The sequence below is a fragment of the Mauremys mutica genome, chromosome 16, assembly GCF_020497125.1.
Source record: "Mauremys mutica isolate MM-2020 ecotype Southern chromosome 16, ASM2049712v1, whole genome shotgun sequence".
Taxonomy (NCBI): Eukaryota; Metazoa; Chordata; order Testudines; family Geoemydidae; genus Mauremys; species Mauremys mutica.
This window is the reverse complement of record NC_059087.1, coordinates 16,182,876-16,200,910: the sequence shown is the minus strand read 5'-3', so window position 1 is coordinate 16,200,910 and position 18,035 is coordinate 16,182,876. Positions and strand designations below refer to the sequence as shown.

The following is an 18,035-nucleotide window of genomic DNA, read 5'->3' as shown; positions in this document are numbered from 1 at the left end:
ATGATGGTGAAGCTTGGTTGAGGTGGTAAAGTCAGAGGGTGGGATATTCCCAGGGAATGCCTTGCTGCTAAATGATGAACTAGCTGTTGGCTGAGCCCTCAAGGGTCAACCGTTGTTGTTAATGTAGCCTCACTCTCTACAGTGGAATGGAGGAAGGGGAGACAGCATGGCAGATAGAGACAGACACACACCCTGTGTGAGAGGGCGAGAGAGATGCACATTGCCCCTTTAAGTACACTGCCTTGTTAAGTAGATCAACAAGTTGAGACATTAGCTGCTCCCAGGAAGCTCCCTCCATCCTGAGCCCTGTCCTGTCATCCCCCCGCCCTGAGATGGGGTAAGTGGGGCGCAGGAACAGGGGGGAGAGGGACACCCTGACGTTCCTCCTCCCCCCCTCCCCCCAGCAAGCAGGAGGCTTTCAGGTGAGCAGGTCCAAGGCAGAGGGCAGGAGCAGCACATGGCAGTGGGGGGAGGGACAGCTGAACTGCCGGCAATTGCTAGCCTGCTGGGCGGCTGCTGCACAGGGATCTTAGGGGAGTGGGGAGCTGATGGGGGGTGCTGCCGGTCCACCCTGGTTCCAAGCCACCACCAGTTAGCTGCAACGGGCTGCTCTTTCTGCAAGCAATGGACAAAGCAGGCGGCTGCCAAATGACATTATAAGGGAGCATTGCACAACTTGAAACAAGCATGTTCTCTAATTGATCAGCAACATAACATTAACTAAACCCAGGGTTGTGAGTTCAATCCTTGAGGGGGCCATTTAGGGATCCGGGCCTAGGGATTGGTCCTGCTTTGAGGAGGGGGTTGGACTAAATGACCTCCTGAGGTCCCTTCCAACCATGATATTCTATTCTATGATTGACTTTCAGTGAGGAGTTACTGTACTTAACATGTTTACTATTCCAATTGCAGCAGTGTTTACCTTCTGCCTGTCTCTCTGTGTGTTTCAATGCAGAGTGGTGGGGAAGGGTAAGACTTTTTCTTAAGAGAGAACATAGATTACAAGAAAAATTAATTCCATAAAGTTAAATTGATCCATATTTTGGAAAGTATTAAAAATTTATGGGTTTCTAATATTAATTTAGTTCAATAGATGAGTGAAATATGAGTACCTTTTATTAAATCCCTGGCAGGGTGCCAGGTACTGAATTGATAAGCTTGAAGTTGTAGTCCAAAATATTTGGTTTTACATAAGTGGCAGCTTGCTGCTGATGGCTTTGCATTGTTTTGGTGTTGAACTTGAGGATGGAGAAATTCATTTCAATGAGTACTTATATCTGTTAAATTGGACAACATCATTATTCAGTTCTTCTATCTATGAAGATAAATTGTTTTTGTTTACTTTAAGACCTGTTTATACTATAAAGATAACAATGTTTAAAACTGTTATTGAAACATGGTTTTAAACCAACAATATAATTTCTTGTTTGGACAATAAAAACATCTTACAATGGTTAGGAAATGTTTAGCTAAAACATACTTCCTTAATGTTGGGGTTGACTGGAAAATGGAAAGATGTCAAGAAAAACATTTTTGGCAGCTTTCTGATCAACTCTGCTTAACAGGATTCTAATTTTTTTTTATTTTTTTATTTTTTTAACTGGCTACTATGGGGAAAATTTGCAAAAACATCTAAGCCCTATTGATTTTTTTCAATGGAGCTTAGGCTCCAGAATCACTGAGATGCTTGTGAAAATTTTACCCCTTTCCTATAATATGCTTGGGCCATAATCATTTTACAATAGTATTTAAACATAACTATTTTTGTAACATAGGTGGAGCCAAGGTGTGGAGAGAAGCAGCAATGCTCTTCAGTGTACATGGTGATGCATTGTATGTGTATGATGAGTTACTGGCAGGAATAGCTTGGATTTTAAAGCCAGAACTGAGTACAATTATACTCTGGGCAAGTAGGCTAGACTACAACATTGTTTGATCCTCTAGTATAAGATAAACGAACATTTTAGCAATATTAACAATTGTGCTTTGGCAGTAAAACTCTTACTGAAGCTGTTCTAACTTTTTGTCATATCCAACACTGAGAAGTTACAGAATTGGAATGTCCCTTGCTAATGCAGCTGCATTCATAGCTTGTTAAGACTGTAAACTTTTGGAGGCAGGGGCTGTCTTTATCTGTTTTGTACAGCACTGGACATACTTCCTGTACATAAGTAATAGAGCCATTATTGCAAGTCTCTTGCCAATCTGATTTATTTTCATTAAAGTGTAAAGTCCGTTTTTCCTCGTTACCCTGCTAAGCTTTCTCTTTCCAAACAGAAGTTACTTGGAGAGCGGCAGCTTCTCTTACATACAGCCAGATGACTGGTCTCCTGGTGTCTCTAGCTGAAAGTGGAGGTATGACTACAGAGAGATGACTCAGAACAAGCTTATTGAAGGTGCTTACAACTATAGATTATAGCTTCCTGAAACAACCAGGAGTACAACCTAAATCTAGGACTGCAGCTCATGAAGCTTCAGTTCAGTTTTTTTGCATTTTTGGAGCACCTTGCCAAAGGACCCCAGGCCCTAGGTTTCTTATACAGCAGAATTGCTCACATTACCTCAATTTCTGCTCCTGCCCTTCTGACTCACTCTTTAAACTAGTCACATCTGAACTGGATATAGATGATGTCGAATAGAAGCGTTTCCAGGGACCCAGTGGTCCATGAGTAGCTGGTAGGTCACATGGTGCTGGCTATTCCTCATTTCTAGCTTCTTCTGCAGGTCTGTAGAAGGAGCTAGAAACAAGAACTAACCAGCATAGGCTGCTGCTACAGAAGGAAGCAGGAGCCAACCCTTGAAGGTGACAGCCATCTCCTGCGGAGAAGGAACAACACAGCTATTCCAAGGGGTAAAGGGAAATGAGTTGCAGAAGAAGGATGTACAGGGGGTGAGGAGGGTTAGGGAACAGGACACGGGTAGGAAGGGGAGAGGGAATGAAGAACAAAATAATTAAATGCCTTTTGTTATCCAAAAAAGACCATACAATTGAATTCAATTGTCACAAAATGTCAGAAAATGTTTCCATGTAACAATTGCTGTAGCTGTCACAGATTTGGATGAGTAGAATTGTGGGGATTATGAACATCTGCAGGTCCTAGGGGAGAAGGACAGGGTCTTTGCTCTCAAGAAATGTGACTGGCTTTGTCCAGAGACAAATAGAAAAAATCACTGGGACAAAAGGAGCTGCTCATCAAAATTCCACTCCTAACTCTTAACATTTTTACACGTGTGCCAAGCTATTTAAAAAAAATCCATCTTTTATTAGCTATTTTAAAATGCATTAGAAAAATCAAGCCATCTCTCAAGCATCTGGTGCTGACATCAGCTCTTTCCCTAGAAAAGCAATTTCACTTAATTTAAGTTAATGTAAAAGAGCATTTGAAATTTGAGTGGAAACCACTGTTCAGGCACAAACATACTATAGTTCTTTCAGGATTATTTCATGAGAGAACTGCAGCTTCATGTCACCAGAAGAACTGAAGGTGTCATGAAACTCAGTCTTAACACAAAGAAGAGAAAAGATTGTAGTTGTCCTACTTTCTGTTTATATGGTATATTTGGCATTTCAAGATGCATCCATCCTATTAAAACACATTTGGTATAGAGAACAAAATTAGCCCAAACTTTTAGAAAAAGCTATCTTATTTCTAATGTAGCCTATAATACAATTAAGTAAATCTATCGAGTAATAGGCTGAACAAACAGCTTCATGACTACTTATGGATCTGGCTCTGTGGACTACTGTTGGGTTGGGTTGTTCTGCCAGCAGTTCACTGGTGCCAAGTGACTGTGTCTACGGTTCCATTTCCACACCTGTAAAATGAGTAATTCTTCTTTAGGGAAGTAACTTCAGGAGTGTTACTGTATGTCACTGTCTAACTTGACCATTTAAGAATCCGAATTAGTGTTATCGCTCATCCTTGCATCATGGTGAAGAGGCAGAAATGCTAAGAGAGCCTTTAAGATGCTCTAAAGTGCCATGTATTCTACTATAGACTTTACTTTTTTTTTTTTTAATCTGTAAATATTCTCCTCCACAGTAATTCCAGAACCATCTAGCTCAGGGAGCCAAAAAGAGGACTTCAGAGTAAACCCTGGTTTTCCATATGTCACTGCAGTTTTACTACTATATTGGAGCATTGAAAAGGCTAGGCAATCTTAGTTTGAATTCTTAAGCACCAGCATGTTCTTAGTTAATCAGTAAAAAATATTTTTAATCTATTGATGTGAAAAATGGAGGGCCAAATGGCTTCATTAATCCAATTCTATATATATTACAGTAATCTTATTGATCTGCATGTTTTTAATTAAAAAGAAGACTCTGAAAGGACACTTTATACCACCTTGGCTCCTTACTCACCAAATTGGGGAGAACTTCTCTGGTTTAAAATTCTGATGTATAAAGCAATGTTCCTGTTGCTTTATTTGGCAGACATAAAATTTGTGACGCCTAGGATTTATTGCTTTAAGGCACTGGATTATAGTCCTCTTCATACATGTGAAATTTGTAGTGAAATTTGAGTTCTATGAGTTTACTAACTTGCACTAGTTCAGATGTCCAATTGATTAACAAGCTTACTGGAAAATCAGTTGGTTAAGATTGTATCATTAGTTTCTGTTACTTCTAGCAGATTGCTTTAAATATATACTTATATTTAAAATAATTGGTGCAGATTACTTTCATATTGTGTTAAGTGACTTTTGTGATCCAGCCAGACAACAGGGAGACAGGAATTCCGGAGTTTTAATTCTAGCTTTTTGTAATTCCCTCTCTGTCATGAGTCATATAACCTCTACATTGACCTCACTGTCTGAAAGTGGAGAAGACTACCTAACACAAATGGGAGGTGGTAAAGTTAGCTAAAGTGGCACCATCCACTTGAAATCTAGAATTAATCTAAACAGGGAATGTGCCTTGATTCCACTGACCTTCCACCAATGTAGCTGAACTGGTTAAACCTCAAATGCAGGCAAAGAAAAGTTACTGGCACCTGGGCAGTTTACTTCCGTTTCAAGTAGCTCGAATTGGAGTTGTCCTTGTCTGCACTGCTCACCTGTCTAAATTCTCAGTCAATAATCGTTCCTGTTTCTCAAAAAAATTTCCTTTCCAGTTGCTCTAAGAAATGTTTACATAAACAGAACAAATAAATTTTACATATTTTGCACACACACAAGGCTGTCTGTTATGCTAGGGGTTCTTAACCTTATTCTTTTGGAGACAGCCCCCACCAACATGCCATAAAAACTCCACAGCCCACCAGTGCCACAACAACTGTTTTTATGCATATAAAAACCAGGGCTAGCATTAGGGGGTAGCAAGCACAGCAGTTATCTGTAGCACTGGCAGCAATCCCTTATCTTTAAGGTGGCCTAACACTTTCCATTATAAGGCCCTGTTTTCAGTTTATAACATTGCCAAACTTGCCATTTGGGCTGAAAATTTCCATGCCGGGGATCAGCCTTATGCAGAATTTTTTGGGAAAGTTTTAGCTAAACAGAATGAGGTATGGGAAAAGAAACTTGCCATGGGCAAAACATATTTCAGAAGATCTAGCACCTCCATGCTTTGCAGCAGGGACTTGAAATTTGTCAGGGGGAACCAGACTGCTTTAGTGTCAGGGTCTTTTGGGGTCTCTGAAAATCTGCTCAAATTTGGGCAAGATGTAAAGCTCTCAACATAGCACGTGGTTTTGCTCGGAGGCTTTTCAGAGGCTGACAGTGAAACTCTCCGAACACTCCAGCTTCGGTGAACATGTTGTATTCCCCACACAGCTACTGTGTGCCAACCAGCCTGCATGCGTGCCATCCCGATAGAGCAACTGAGTATGCTGCATCCTAGGAGTGCCGGACTCTTCCTTCAGTTCCTCCTCCAGCTGTGGGATCAGGCACCAGAACTGAGAGGAGGAAGATTCTCTCCTGTGCTTTCATTGCTCCCATTGCTGGAACCCACACACCGTGGTGGAGAAAGAAGCAAACTTACTTGCATGAATGAGGAGAAGCAAAAGGAAGACATAGGTGGGATGGACAGGGACAGGCCCTGGGGTGCAGGCAGTAGGCAGTTGGAGCAGAGGAGGATGCTAGGCGATGGGCAGATGGGTAGAGCATGAAATATAACGCAGGATTCCTGAGTCCTAACATTCTTCTGCTGCCAGCAGCAACTATGAAACCTACTGGCAAAGTGTCTCATCCCCTGTTGTATCAGTTTAGATGGAATAAATGAGCCAAAGGCCTTAACCTAATCCAGTCACCGTCCAACATTAAACAGTGTTTAACAAGGTTTGGGGTTGGGTTTACAGAGACTTTAGCCTGCTTAGTACTATGGCACAAACAGCATTAAAATTCCTTTGAACTGTTTTTGTTACAGATATAGAGAAGAGGGAAAAACAGTTAAAGCACTTGAAATGTAAAGTATTAAGTAAGGCTTTCATTTTAATAACATTCCTTGTTCCCTTTCTCTTGAGGCAGAAGAGAGTTTTTAGAAGGGAAAACCCCTTTGTTTGATAGTCTTTTTTTTAGAAGGTGTTAAAGAAGGTAATAACTTTTTTGGGGGGAATAGAAGTTTCTTGAGTTGGGCTGGAGCTGCTATTTCTGCTGTTAAAGTTTGATTGTATTTTATTCCAGGTGGTGTTTGGGATTTAGCTGGAGCCAGTAGAGGTAGCGATGTTATTTTGCTCTTACCCACCCAGCCACCCCCCCTTTTTTGGGGCCTGGTCTGGTCAGGATATATTATAGGATTAGGATGAAGAAGATGGTCCAGGGCTTTAGGAGAAAATGGGGGTGGCACCCATGATGGTGAATGAAGCTTGCTTCAGTAGTCTTTGTTTTTCCTATTTTTTCTTCCAAAGTATCTCTTTGGGCCATTTAAAAAAGCGGGACCAATGGATGGAATAGCCTATCCCCTCAATATTTTGTCCACCCATTAGGCCTAATATCCAACATGCCACGTTTGGCTCATTAATTTCTGGTTCCACATCTTCTGTTTTCACTAAGCGTGATTTCAACCTAGTGACAGTCCTAGAATAATGTCAGCATGGCCTTTTTTTGTTTGGAATAATTTAGTCTCTGTCTGGTTCTCTTGCGTCTGTCTGTAACGTTACTTATTGAAAGCAACTCAACTTACCCTAAATGTTGATGGAAAGTTATGTCTACGCAGCTGACGTTAAAGCGCTTTAACGTGGCTGTGTAGTTGTGGCTCCAGTGCTGGGGGAGAGGTCTCCCAGCGCTGTAATAAAGCCACCTCTGCAAGGGTAATAGCTATTATCTACCCTGCCACTTTACAGCGCTGAAACTTGCATCGCTCGGGGGGTGTTTTTTCACAGCCCTAAGTGAATAAAGTTTCAGTGCTGTAAGTGGCAGTGTAGACAAGGCCTTATTCTTATAGGTTATTTTATCATCTTATAAACTTTTACATACTTTTTACACTTCAGATTACTATTAGGGTAAATTTGTAGTCCCAATTATTACAACATAATCCCTTTTTCGTTTATTTTATGAACCAGTTTCACATAGGATCAGAAATTGGTTCATAAAATCACAATGATAAAGAAAATCCTTATTTTAGTTTCAACATATAAAGGAAAGGAGTGGGGACTACTTGGCTTTATTTTTAAGCTTGCAAATTACCTATTCCAGAATTGGTATTTGTAAATATTATTTGATTAGATTGTACAAAATTTACAGTTAAACTTTTTAGATGTTAGCAAAGCTTAAGAACTTACAACATGCTTTATTTGTAGTTAAAACAAAATTTAAAACTGCTGCGGCTATATGTTTGTAAGATGTTTAAGAACAACCCATCTTTTATTACTACTTTGGCTGTCCTCCCAGGATGAGCAAAAATGGAAAATACGTCCTGTGTTTTTGCTGTTTACACAGTTAAAGCTGTGCATTTACATAAACTATGAAAATTTTATGCATTAGTGGATAAGCTTGCTTACTTGGAGAAAAACTTCAGCCCTGATGACATTTTTACCCAAGTGTGTTGCCTTCTTTAAAAAGAAGCAACAAACTGATATGTTTTGGAACAACTTCTGCATTTGTGAGCCATTTGTGACACTCAAAGGTGGCAAAAACAACAAGGAGAAAAAATGTTTTGTTTTTGACTATAAGAAAAAAAATGCTAAAACAGAATAATCACCAAAAAGTTTGGAATTGCAAGAGTCCTTGATTCTGGTAGTTTGAGTCAGTCAGTGCAGTAGCAGCCCTAAATTTGCTGGCATTTTGTTAACAAGGGAGAGTTACCCAATATGTTATTTTAATAGAAGTCTCTGTTAGCAACGTAATGTTAACAAATATAGAGCACTTTATTTTTACCACTTTTGATTTTGTTAAAAACACTTTTTTTCCCACTAAACCTTCAAAATTATTACCAATCACAAAAACTACAAACCTCAAAATCAAAGAAAAAAATGAATAAACCACTTAATTGTTTTAAAGTTCTTTTAAAAAATGTTTGCCTCTTTTAAAGGAGAAGGTTAAAACCATACACAGTTTGCTTTGTATTCTTATCTCAAACAAGTTCAAGACATTTATGAATTTCATAACCAGCTTTGAAAACAACTGGCGAATTGTTTGCCAAGGTATCAACTTCTGAGTATGTATTAACGCTTTAAGCCCTACATTGGGTGCCAAAAATATTGCATTCATTTAGATGGAATAAATGAGCCAAAGGTATTAATATAACCCAGTCACTGTCCAACATTAAACAGGGTTAAACAAAGTTTGGTATACAGAGATCTCAGCCTGCTTTGTACCATGACAAATATGCCGTTATCAATTCTTTGAACCTTTTTATTAAAGATATAGAAAACAAGAAAAAACAGTGAAAGCATTTGCAAAGTAAAAGTAAGGCAACATTTCTTGTTCCTTTTCCCTTTAGCTGGAGAGAGGTTTTTAAGAAGGAAAACCCCCTTTGTATGACAGTCTCAGACTTAGATGCTATCAAAGATGGGAATAACACTCCTATTGGGGAAAAGAAAGGAAGATAGCTGAGATGAGCTGCTGCTGTTAAAGGGCTTGTCTACACTACCGGACAGATCGACGGGCAGCGATACATCTAGCGGGGGTTGATTTATCATGTCTAGTATAGAAGCGCTAATGTCGACTCTGCTTCTCCACCTCAACAAGAAGCAGAAGGGGAATCCATGGCAGAGCGTCTCCCATTGACACCCCACAGTGAAGACACCATGGTAAGTAGATCTAAGTATGTTGCCTTCAGCTACGTTATTCACATAGCTGAAGTTGTGTAACGTAGATCAACCCCATCCCACCCTCCTGCCCAATAGTGTAGACCAGCCGAAAGTCTCATCCTGTTTCATCCCAAGTGATGGTTGGGATTCAGCTGGAGCTGGTAGAGGTGGTGATGTTGTCTAAGTCCCTCTCTCTGGCCTGATCTGGTCAGGACATCTCTTATGATTAGGGTGAAAAAGGTCTGTGGTCCCAGGATATGGTTGGGGTGGCAGCTGTAATGGTGAAGCTTGCTTCAATAACCTCCATTTGTTCTTCCCTGATTTCCTTCCAAAGTTTGGTGTTTTTTTAAATAGGGACTCAAAAAATAGGAATGATGGGTGGAATAGCCCATCCTCTCATTATTTTGTCTTCCTATTAGGCCTAATATCTAGCCCACTGATTTTTGGCTCATTAATTTCTGGTTCCACATTTTCTGTTTTTACTCAGCATGATTTCAACATAGTCCTTGAAGTATATCAACGAGGCCTTCTTTTTGTTTCTGGAGTAATTTAGTCTCTGTCTGGTTCCCTTGCACCTGTTTATAAAATTAATTAATGAAAGCAATGACCTATTTTTCATTAACACTTTTTATCTTTTTACGGTTAAGCTTACAATTAGGGTAAATTTGTATTCCCAATTATTACAACACCCCTCTAGTGGAGAGCTGATACTCAGCTCAAGTGATAGAGATGTTTGCTGTGGATCTAAAGTTTCCAACCCTGCTGATGCCCTTTGTGTGTATGGGGGGGTGAGGGGGTGGGCATTAGGGTTCCATGTGGTTGAATTTCTGACTTTTGAGGGGTTTTTTTAAACTTAGAAAATTACAAAAAGCCTATATTAAAAGAACGTAAGGATGCAAAGCTAAGCACTCAGAAGTTTTGAAATGCCACAGTTAACCCTCCAGACTCAAAGTTCATCATCAGAAGGAAATTCCCATGGACCAGGACACACCAACTCTGCCATGGTAAAAGATGCAAAACCTGCAGAGGTAGTTAGTGTAGCTCATACTCTGCACTAAATGCCCCAATAACAACTATGTGGGTGAAACCAGACAATTGCTACACTCCCAAATGAACTCATACAGAAGAATTAGAGAGATAAAAACACCGTATCAGCCATGGGCAAACACTTTTCACAAATGATCATTCCATATCTGACCTCTTGGTCCTTTGTCCTCAAAGGAAAGCTGCATAACAACTTTAAAAGATGAGCCTGGAAGCTTAAATTTATAACTTTGCTGGACACTAAAAATCATGGACTAAATAAAGACTCTGGATTTATGGCTGATTACAACAATCTGTAATCAACTAACCCTCCTGTGTCCTATGACTGCAGATCTGTTAACTGCCCACTTCACCTTGGAAGGTCTCTTGCAACATGTGTTAATGTAACCCCCCACACCTCCTGGGTGTGGTGTTCTGTCCCATCTAGTGGCAGTAAGACCACTTAGAGAGAGTTAAATGAGTCTGCTCTACAGCCTCAGGCCTGGTCTACACTGGGGAGGGGTTCAATGTAAGACACGCAATTTCAGCTACGGGAATAGTGTAGCTGAAGTGGATGTATCTTATTTCGACTTGCCTCCCATCCTCACGGCGCGGGATCAATGGCCGCGGCTCCCCTGTCGACTCCGCTACTGCCACTCACCCTGGTGGAGTTCCAGAGTTGACGGGAGTGCGTTCAGGGATCGATGCATCTTGTCTAGATGAGATGCGATATATTGATCCCTGATAGATCGATTGCTACCTGCCAATGCGGCGGGTAGTCTGGACGTGCCCTTAGCTAAGAGCCAGTTGGCTTTTAGCTCATGTGTAGAGGCTCGTGCACTAAGCTCCAGAGGTCCTCAGTTCAATCCTGTCCGCCGATGACCGGGGTCTGTCGGTGTTACGTTAACACCTTATGCTGTATTTACCTGTGCACCGAGTACCTTTCCCAGATCTAAAGAAGAGCTCTATATAAGCTTGAAAAGTTGTCTCTTTCACCAACAGAAGTTGGTCCAATGAAAGCTATTACCTCACCTACCTTGTCTCAACAATTAAGGTTGCTCATGCAACTTTAATTTACCCCTCATGTATATGCATTATGATAGGCATTAATTACATAATCATATAGTATTTTTTCCACAGGACCCCCATCTTATTCAGTGCACAAAATGGACAGTGCTGAGGGAATGAATCAAGGTTGTGTAGTGAATGAGGCTATTGTCTGTAGGAACTGTTGGGGGTTCCCCATGCAGAACATGAAAAGTGTGTAGTGAATGACACAAAACACTACAGGAAGAGAATGATCTTGTGGTTAAAGCAATTGAGTGCCATGCTGGGGAACTAGATTCTATCCCTGCTGCTGCCACAATGTTCGTAGGTGATGCTGGGTTAGTCACTTCAACCAAATTTTTCACAGCTGGATAATAGCTGTGTACCTAACTTTTGGGCTGTCCAGCTTGAGACACATGGGGTCTGATTTGCAGAAGTTATGAGCATTTGCATCTCCAAGTGAAGTCAATGGGACCTGTGCTCTGAACATAAAAAAGACAAAAAAATGCTAAGAACACTGAAAAGTCAGGCCATAGGGGTTTAAGGTGGGCACTTGACAAATCTGGCCTTAATCCCAGTTTGCATATGGGGAATGGGGGCAGAGAGAATATCATTTTACCACATGGGGTATTATAATGATAAATATGTTAATCATTTTAGTATGAATATTTCACAATCATAGAAAAGCCCATGAGGAACTAATTCTATGTTCAGTGCAGAGTTTAAGTGGTATGTAATGAATAAGATGTAGGGGAACACATTGAATGATGAGGATACAAAGAAAATGTGAATTGTTACCGATTCACTGAGCATGATACATCCTGTGTGCTGAATGAGGCAGCAGTCCTGTAGGAAAGAAGTGTGATCATGGAATTAAAAACTATTGTAATGTATATGTACAAAGAGGCCAATAAGGTTGCTCATGGACCTTAATTCTGGCACATCCCAAGGTCTGAGTGCTTGACTTTCTAACATTAATATTCTTAATTTCGTGTATGCAATAATGAACCTATACTGGATTTGTTCATAGTTGGTATCCAAAGCAAGTTCTTGTCCTGCTAGGACTCAGCACTTCTTGAGCTTTCTAAATGAATGGTTTGGGGTAGAGGGTGAAAAATCCTATATCTGAAAATCAGAAGAACTTCAACATTTGAAAGACGGTTTGGCTAGTGTGAGATGTTATGGAGCGGACTTTCACTTTGTGATGATTTCAGACTGACTGAAAATAGCTGTCTGCATTGCAGGCATGAAATATTAAAGCGTGCAAACATAATTTTTTAATTCCCTGTAAATTGTAATAAGGTCCATTGAACTTAGTGCATGGGGTTTTTTTAAGGGCAATTATGGGATTCTAAAACTTCACTTGTCCTAGTCTCACTCTTTCAATTAGGATTGGGCAGTTCCAATACCCCCCACCCCCACCCCAAAGAAGGGCAACATGTGACATACCAGGCATTTGATGATGATAATATACCATCCCCATAAAACCAATATGCTTAACTAACCAGACTCTGTCTCTTGTGCTTAAGAAGAAAATCTTCATTGGTCTGTTTTGAGTTGCACACAAGTGTTTTTAAATATTTTTTTTATAAGTTTAAGTCTTTGTACTCTTCTGTGACTTGTAAATTGTTGTATCCTCTTTAGCTTGATGATTTATTTTATATCCTGTATTAATTACATTTTCTCAAATCTATTTTTATTATTCCTTTGAAATAATTATGAGCATAGCTACTAGTGAAAGTTAAATAGCTGGGATTTCAGATTATTGTATATAAAGTTATTCATCCATTAAATAAATAAATTAATCCGTATTATAGAAAGTCTACACAAAGGTGTCCCACAAGAGCATGGTGCTTGCAAGAAACAAGTGAGGTACTGTATCTTAAAATTCAAGTTGCTACCTACACACACATTCCTAAGGGTTTTTAATTTTTGTTTTTCACAATAAATGGGTAATAAACTGTAATGATACAGAACCAGCTTTGCACCCTATTCCCTCTTACCTAATTGTACTTTGTCATTTTTGTAAAGTGTTTTTTGAGATGTTTGGATTAAAAAAGGCACTATTTACATGCAGAGTATTTGGTTACCTACAGTTCTGGCCTCTTTGTTCTCCAGGGTGAGAGGTGGGTAGGAGGGAGGGGGAGAGAGAGAGAGAGAGAGTTAGTTATAGCCTGAACTATAGTTTATATGAGAATCTGACACTCCAAAAGAAGTTGCCATTACTCCAGTGAATTGGATGCTTAACCAAAAAATTCCTTTCTTTTTAATAGAAGAATGAGGGTTGGGAGTGAAGAAATGAAATGTTTAAATGTTCAAATTGTGATACAAACCAACAAAGCGAGGAGATCTGAAGTGAATTGAACTGCTTCAGCCCTGATTCACAGCCTAGCTTTTCTGTTCACCCTCATAATGGTGCAAGTTAAAACTTCAACATTAAAATTATAGTGTGATGCAAACAGGCAATAGTCAGGAAATTCAAAGAAACAGCTCATCATGTTTAATGTAGTTGTGGAATTGGAACAGAGATGGCAGTTAACTAAGGTAAATGTGGTGAAAAGACTGACTTGTGTCTCTTGCCGTTTCAAATCTATGAACATTAATATTCTGGTGGCAATTCCACTCCATTACCCAAAACAAACCTAACAAAATAACCTAGTTCCATCTCTCAGCTGCTACATAAACTGACATTTCAGTGACTCATTGCCTTAGCCCCAGTACTGAAATTAGTTATGTAAGAGTGGCATACTTATGTACTTAAACTAAATAAAATAAGGCCATTTTAACATCAGCCATAATGCAGAGGCACAGATTATCCCCCCCCACAGCTGCTTGGCTTGAAGATAACATGAATAGGGTAACAACTTTTTTGAAGGGCGTATAGGAAAGGAAAGACTTTAAAATGGTTCACAGATGTTTCTACCATTCTGCATATTTTGTAAGCTAGCTATTTGAAGGACCTAGTTAATTGTACAGTCCACTTAACTTGCAGCTTCTAGTTCCTCTTCTGGATAGAGGATCCAGAAGATGCACAAATCATCCCTCTTGAGCTAGCATGCTGAACAGTTTAAAAAAAAACAAAACTTTTTTTTTAAGGCAGTGACTTATTTTGTTAAAGTAAGTAGCTCTTTAAAGGCAGGTGCTCCTTTTCAGACCGTTGTCCTGTGACAATGGTAAAGAGTCAGGGTCACGGTCTTCTAACACTGAGTAAGGAACTTTAGTAGAATAAGGAAAATGGTAATTCTAGAGTGGGCGGAGGATGACAACGCTATGTTGTTTGACCACATTCAAAGTTGCAAATTTTGTTTTTGTTCCGCATCAGAACACAAACATTTCAAAAGTTTTCCCGAAATGGAATTGTCAAAATGTCCATTTTGGAAAGAAAAGCTCAGGCTTTTGATTACTCTCCCCACTCTCAGAAGTAACCAGAGTTCAACCTAGATCTCAGAAATCTTCCTGTTGTAATTGATGATGTCTCCATGAAACATCTTGGCTTCCATCTAACAGCATATTTCGACAAAAATGTTCTGACGAGCTTTAACTGAACTGAGCTAAATTAAGCAGTGACTTCATTTTTTAAAATACAGTATGTAATGGTCTACAAATTTAAAAAACCCTCCACAGATTTATGCTTGTCTGGTGCAGGGGAGAAAAAACAGTGCATGTTGTGGGAATCTTATCAAAAGAAACTTTTTTTGATGTGTCTGGGGAAAATCTGCTATCACGTCTTATAAATCCTCTCCCAGACTTATTTCTTACATATTTGGACCTAATTACACATGCATAGCTTCTTTTCTCCCTTCTTCCCCTGTTCCTTGACTACATGGTACTAAATATGTAAAGTTGTTTCAGAGTTCAGCACCATAAAAAAATTGGTAACTGCTCTTTTTATTAAGTAATAAGTCACAACAGGATGTGGTGATGCTGTCTAGAATCGCCACGCCTATGCTGTGCTGCGACACAGTGACTTCATTCACCATAAGTGTGGTGATTATTAGACAGCTAATCACCACACCCTGGAGTATTTTATTGCTATTATAAAGTGGCTAAAGGAAACACTACTTTTTCTAAGAGAAAAATGTTAACTTTTCTTTTGAAAATAATCCAGTCCAGGATGATATGTAAAGATTCCTTAGTCTGGAATACTCAGAGAGAGTGTGTGTGTGTGTGGAGAGAGAGAGAGAGAGAGAGAGAGAGAGACCAATATTGCTTTTTCCACTTAGTAACGGTGCCATAACACCCCAATAAAATAACAATCCCAGCTCTTATGCTTAGTGCTTATACATGTTATGTAGAATTGTTTAAGGTTCCCAATCCTCCCTCTATACCCCAACCTCAATTAATTTGGTGGTGGTTTGGTATTTTTATTTGTTTTTGTTTTCACTAGTGCTCGACAAAGCCTTGGCATAAGGAAAGATTAGTTTCCCTAGGGTCATATCAGATGTCTCTTTTAATTAGTTCCAGAAGGCAGTATAGGTCACTTGGCTAGAAAATAAAGATAAAATGTAAAAATTCATGAAGGCAGTTTCTGTTGAAAGTTACAGGGACTGGAAGTCACAATGTAGGGCTTCTGCACTGAGAGGGCACATACAAGCAGGGATGCATCTAGTTTGTTTTCTGTAAAGAGACATGCTCTGGAGCCATTGGCTACCTATCATAGCCTCTCCTTTGGTCTCCAAAACTGTATGAGCAGAACTCCTAGTTGGAACCAAATATGTACAAGACTTTGTAAATACAAGTTTGAGCCAAGCTCAGTGCTAGCAGGAGTGACAGCAACCCCAACAGCTTCAAATTTAACCTTCCACTTGGACCTAAACTGCTCGGAAAGACCATTTGTTTTGCCTCGTTGTTGCACACGTAATACCTAATGCTACCCCTCGAGATGCCTTATGCTAAACGTGCTCTGCTGTGAGGTGGAAGTGGTGGTAAAAGATGGATAGATCCTGACTCCCCTGCCTCATTTCCTTTTGTTCCCCAGTAGTGGGACTTTGAGGGCAAAGGCATCTCATGCTCTCCTCCCTGACAGAACTGAATTTGAGGGTGAAAACTGCATGCCTCCCCTCATCACCAGTGGGGCAGAAATTTCCTATTTCAGAGGAACATTTCACGCAGGGACCATGAGGTGTCTCAATCTGTCCCTTGGATATTTTATGTTGTGGTGCCACTTGTTCAGTTGGTTCATAGCTCTCATCAATCACTGCATGGTCTCCCATCTCCTAGTAGCTGCCTCTGAGCATAGTATTCTAACAAAAGGTCGGACTCTGAAGAAACTGACTGTGTGGGAACTGGAGGAAGCTTCTTTACATACACAAAACAGAAGTTCAGTCAGAATTAGCCTTGGAGACCCACAAAATTAGGGGCAACCAAAGTTTAGACTCCATGAAACAGCAGAGTGTACACGTAACCTAACAGTGTGCATAGAATCAAACACAAAATGGCTGGCTGTCCCTGTGTAACGCTGCTAGGTGTGCACTTCATTAGAGTCCTTAGTTTGAACATTGCAGTACACAGAAAAGAAAGACATAACTGTTAAGTAGCTAACTGTGCCACTATCTGGAACTGATATAGCCAGAAGAAGTCCTCCCTCACCCTCTGGAGTTTAGAGTGGTGCCTCATTTTGTTGTGTAGACTACTGCCTGAGCAGTCCAGAAGAGAGACTGCTGGATTCCAGAAGTAGCAACACCCACTTGCCTTGGCTGGAAGGATGGAAAAATTGCAACTGTATATGGGCTCAGCATTGACTTCCGGGACTTGACTTGAGCACACACTGAAGTGCTTTGCTGAATCAGGAGCTACATGCAGGGGGCTTTCCACTCGGCTGCAAAATGAAGCCTTCAGCTTACTCTGAGACAATAATAAACTATTATGCCCTGCAAATACCAGAAATATGGCTGATAAAATATCAAACCTCCATCTAAGGCATTTGTAAATGCAGCCAATGTTGCTGGCGGGAGCTGGATTGAAAACTGTTTCACCTAATTATTTTAGATGGAAAGACTTCTTCAACACCGTCTAAGGAATGGACCATATTAAGACATTATTTAAGTAACTTTATTGCAAAATTATTTACACTAATGATTTCCCTAAATTTATCATTGGGGAAACTGGCTAATGCCAACCAGCTGCAAGTATTTTGTCCCAAAATAGGAAAGGGTTTTAAAAACCAATTTAATATTGGCTCATATCAAGTTTAATCCATCTAACTTTTATGATTTTTTTTTAAAAACCTTGACCATCCTGCTGCCCATGCAGGATGGCTTTCTATGGCATATATTTCACTCCATTGTCCCATCTAGTTATAAATGACTCAATGATGGGGGTCTCACAACTTCACTTGTGAGACTATTTCACAACTCATTAAATCTGCTGTCTTGAAACTCCACCTCCCCCAACTGAATAAGTTTTGAAGCTTGCGGGAGTTGGAAGTGACTACATCTCGAATGAGAACGTGGTCAAACTGCCCCTTCAATTCTACAACACTGTTAAAAACTGGGGGAGTGGGGGGGAATCACTTTTCATCTGGACACTTCAGTTTCTCTTAAATCAGCATAGTAGAAAAAGGAAGGGACATACTATGCGGAGGGATACCATCTAAAACCTTCTGCTATGATGTCTTCCAGTATTGCAATAATTTAGTCTCATTTCAGGATGGGCTTGACAGCATGACAAATCATAACTTAGTCTCATTACAGTACTCTTGTGGTTTTTCAGTAAGCCTATCACTGCAGCCAAAACACTGCTTCAGTTGATAAAGTGCAGAATATAACTTCTGTA

At 40.0% G+C, this 18,035-nt stretch overlaps 1 protein-coding gene across 6 annotated transcripts in view; it reads left to right on the top strand.

Moving 5' to 3' along the window:
• Positions 1–18,035, top strand: part of ZDHHC8 (zinc finger DHHC-type palmitoyltransferase 8) — a 227,146-nt gene that overhangs the window by 30,385 nt on the left and 178,726 nt on the right. For 2 of the 6 annotated variants that reach the window (XM_044990113.1, XM_044990111.1), the window contains exon 1: positions 8,923–9,191. The exons of the other annotated variants lie outside the window; for them this stretch is intronic. The gene's annotated coding sequence lies outside the window, so the exon portion shown is untranslated. Of the gene's footprint in view, positions 1–8,922; positions 9,192–18,035 lie in introns of those variants that run through there. 6 annotated transcript variants of the gene reach the window in all.